Below are 4,783 nucleotides of genomic sequence, written 5' to 3' on the forward strand. Positions count from 1 at the left end.
AGCTCATGACCATAGATGAGGGTGGGAACATAGATCGACCGGTAAATCGAGAGCTTCGCTTTTTGGCTCAGCTCTCTCTTCACCACGACGGACCGGTACAGCGCCCGCTTGACGGTAGACGCTGCACCAATCCGCCTGTTGATCTCCCGCTCCCTTCTTCCCCCATTCGTGAACAAGATCCCGAGATACTTGAACTCCTCCACCTGGGGCAGGACACCCCCCTTGACCCGGAGAAGGCACTCTACCCTTTTCCAGCTCAAGACCATGGCCTTGGATTTGGAGGCACTGATCGCCCTCCCGGCCGCTTCATACTCGGCTGCGAACCGCTCCAGCGAGAGCTGCAGATCATGTCCTGATGAAGCCAAAAGGACCGCATCGTCTGCAAAAAGCAGAGATGAGATCCTAAGGCCACCAAATCGGATCCCCTCAACACCTTGGCTGCGCCTAGAAATTCTGTCCATGAAAGTGATGAACAGAATCGGTGACAAAGGGCAGCCCTGGCGGAGTCCAACTCTCACCGGAAACGAGCCCGACTTACTGCCGGCAATGCGGACCAGACTCTGACACCGGTCATGCAGGGACCTGACAGCCCGTATCAAAGGGCCTGGAACCCCATACTCCCGGAGAACCCCCCACAGGGCTCCCCGAGGGACACGGTCGAACGCCTTCTCCAAGTCCACAAAACACATGTAGACTGGTTGGGCGAACTCCCATGCACCCTCCAGGACCCTGCCGAGGGTGTAGAGCTGGTCCAGTGTTTTACAACCAGGACAAAAACCACATTGCTCTTCCTGAATCCGAGGTTTGACTATCCGACGGACCCTTCTCTCCAGGACCCCCGAATAGACCTTGCCAGGGAGGTTTAAGAGTGTGACCCCTCTATAATTAGAGCACACCCTCCGGTCCCCCTTTTTGAACAGGGGGACCACCACCCCAGACTGCCAATCCAGGGGAACTGCCCCCGATGTCCATGCAATATTGCAGAGTCGCGTCAGCCAACACAACCCTACAACATCCAGAGCCTTAAGGAACTCCGGGCGGATCTCATCCACCCCCGGGGCCTTGCCACCGAGGAGCTTCTTAACCACCTCGGCGACCTCGTCCCCAGAGATTGGAGAGCCCAACCCAGAGTCCCCAGGCTCAGCTTCTTCAATAGAAGGCATGTTGGTGGGATTGAGGAAGTCTTCGAAGTACTCTGCCCACCGGCCCACAACGTCCCGAGTAGAGGTCAGCAGCACACCATCCCCACTATAAACAGTGTTGGTGCCATACTGCTGCCCCCCCCCCCACCCCCCGAGACGCCGGATGGTGGACCAGAATCGCCTCGAAGCCGTACGGAAGTCTTTCTCCATGGCCTCTCCAAACTCCTCCCACGCCAGAGTTTTTGCCTCAGCAACCACCCGAGCCGCATGCCGCTTCGACTGCCGGTACCCATCAGCTGCTTCTGGACTACCACAGGCCAAAACGGCCCGGTAGGACTCTTTCTTCAGCCTGACGGCATCCCTCACCGAAGGTGTCCACCAATGGGTTTGAGGGTTGCCGCCGCGACAGGCACCGACAACCTTGCGGCCACAGCTCCGATTGGCTGCCTCGACAATGGAGGTACGGAACACAGTCCACTCAGACTCCATGTCCCCCACCTCCCCCGGGACGTGTTCGAACTTTTGCCGGAGATGGGAGTTAAAGCTTCGTCTCACAGGAGATTCCGCCAGACGTTCCCAGCAGACCCTCACAACACGTTTGGGCCTGCCAGGTCTGACCGGCTTTCGCCCCCACCACCGGAGCCAACTCACCACCAGGTAGTGGTCAGTGGACAGCTCCGCACCTCTTTTCACCCGAGTGTCCAAGACATACGGCCGCAGATCCGATGAAACAATGACAAAGTCGATCATCGAACTGCGGCCTAGGGTGTCCTGGTGCCAAGTGCACATATGGACACCCTTATGCCTGAACATGGTGTTTGTTATGGACAATCCATGACGAGCACAGAAGTCCAACAACAGAACACCACTCGAGTTCAGATCGGGGGGGGCGTTCCTTCCAACCACGCCCCTCCAGGTCTCACTGTCGTTGCCCACGTGAGCGTTGAAGTCCCCCAGCAGAACAAGGGAGTCCCCAGGAGGAGCACTCTCCAGTACCCCCTCTAAGGACTCCAAAAAGGGTGGGTAATCTGAACTGTTGTTCGGCCCGTAAGCACAAACTACATTCAGGACCCGTCCCCCGACCCGTAGGCGGAGGGAGGCTACCCTCTCATTCACCGGAGTAAACCCCAATGTACAGGCGCCGAGATGGGGAGCAACAAGTATGCCCACTCCTGCCCGACGCCTCTCACCTTGGGCAACTCCAGAGTGGAAGTATGTCCAGCCCCTCTCAAGGAGGCTGGTTCCAGAACCAGAGCCGTGCGTCGAGGTGAGACCGACTATTTCTAGCCGGAACTTTTCGACCTCACACACTAGCCCCGGCTCCTTCCCCACCAGAGAGGTGACATTCCACGTCCCAAGAGCCAGCTTCTGCAACCGAGGATCGGACCGCCAGGGTCCCCTCCCTCTGCCGCCACCCATCACACACTGCACCCGACCCTTTTGGCCCCTCTCACGGGTGGTGGGCCCATGGGAGGGGGACCCATGTTTCCTCTTTGGGCTGAGCCCGGCCGGGCTCCATGGGTAAAAGCCCGGCCACCAGGCGCTCGCCATCGTGCCCCCCCTCCAGGCCTGGCTCCAGGGTGGGGCCCTGGTGACCCGCGTCCGGGCGAGGGAACGCCAAGTCCAATGTTTTTGCTCATCATTGGGGTTTTTGGGCTGCGCTTTGTCTGGTCCCTCACCTTGGACCTGTCTGCCTTGGGTGACCCTACCAGGGGCATGAAGCCCCAGACAGCATAGCTCCTAGGATCATTGGGGCCCTGAAACCCCTCCACCACGGTAAGGTGGCAGCCCAAGGAGAGGACACAAAATCTCACCAAGTAATTTTGGTAAATATCTTATTACACTTGAAACTAGCTTACAAGTAACTTTTCAGCAAGATATAGGAGCTTGTTTTAAGTACATAATTCTTTGGTATTCTTTGGTTCCATCGGCAGATTAATCACTAAAAATATGGGAAAATGTCTTGTTACAAGTGAAATAATATGCTAAGATTATTCACGTGATTTTAATTTCATTTCTTATTTAATGGAAACAAAATATAAATAAAAATTTGCATACATTTGTAATGGAAACGCAGCTACAGAGCTCTTCCCACCCAGTGGACTGGAAACGGATCCATCTTGCCGCAGTTGTTGGCATTAGCTCTGATTTTCTCTGGAATATCCTAGACACTTGTGTGGTTTAAGGTTAAAGCACACAAGGTTAAACCAGCATCAACAACTGTAGCTAATTGATGCTGGATTACTTCTGTGGTTTAGCTTCAGGAGGAGAAAGGAGAAGTCAGAGTTTGCATGAACATGATTAAGTAGTTCTGATCCTTGAAACGGGTCGGAGCAAAAAGAGAAGCATAATGTCTGCATCACCAGTGAGAGCTGAAGGCAGACCTTATCTCCTGCACAGCGTCTCTCCTGACAGGGTCTTACCCAACAGCCAGCAGCGATTCAGCAGCTTTTCTGCAGAACATGGATGTTTACTAAGATCAGAAAAGGTAATCAAAAGGTTTAGATCGCACTGAAATAAATGGTTCTGTTTGTTTTGTTTGTTTAACTTTTAAGTAAAAGGGCAGTTATCTTTAACAAAACAAAACTAGTAATACAAAATAATAAAAATGAAAAGGTTATCAATGAGAATTATTAAAACAATCCTGAGAAAAGGGAAAAAGGGGTCTCTGGACTATTTATAAGTTTTGGAAATCAGCTGACACTTAAGCGTTTTTTCCTTACTGAAGGAATCTGGAATTAAATTAAATATCTCCAAATGTTGAAAATTATTGACACAGCAGTGTTTGTAGACCATGAAGTATTTTTTGCATCTAAGTTGAACAGTCAAATTAGAGTGTGATGCTAAAAAATGAATCTACATTTTATTGAAATTGGTGATGTGTTTCAGCAGCAAGAAATTATCAGTTGTTGCTAGATAATAACATAAGTTGGAGATATCTCTTTTTAAATGTGCACACGTTATTCAAAACAGGATCCTGATTTGAATAACAGGATAGAGACGTGGAAGGATATCACTTCCACGTTTCTCCATCCTCAACATTGTTGCTGCATGCTCAATGATGTTTGCCTGAGTTGGTTATGTTTGGTAACTCTTGCATCCCATTTAGAGGTAAAATTATTCAATCTTCAGGCAAGTAACCAAAGGAAAGATATTTGGCTGTTGGGTAAATTAACTTGGGAAAAAGTTGTTTTCTAGTACAACCAGAATCCCTTGTTAAGCTCAGATGCATCCAATCTATGAACAACATATCAACTTCATTAGTTACTACTGCTTTACTTTTTTTGGCTGAGAAGATGAAGCTCCTGCAAAGGGGCAGAACATTCCCAATAAATGAGGATGAATCATAATCAGTATATAACAGTTGCTTGTCTTCTCGGGTGTGATGGACTTGTGATTTGGTTCAGGGCGTCAAGACGATCCAGTCAAGCACCTTTGGGATGTCCTGGACTAAAAGAAATTTGTTTTACGAACTTTTCCTTTCGTCTTTTAGGACTTAAAGTATCTGCTATTGATGGATCAAGTCCGAGACTGAGGTCCGAGAACAGTCAGAGATCTTCTGGTGGCTTTGAGAGCCGACAAACAGAACATCATCATCATCACAGCACCACATTTCCTTTAGGAGCATCACAATAAACCAG

Source organism: Xiphophorus maculatus, chromosome 16, assembly GCF_002775205.1.
Source record: "Xiphophorus maculatus strain JP 163 A chromosome 16, X_maculatus-5.0-male, whole genome shotgun sequence".
Lineage (NCBI taxonomy): Eukaryota > Metazoa > Chordata > Actinopteri > Cyprinodontiformes > Poeciliidae > Xiphophorus > Xiphophorus maculatus.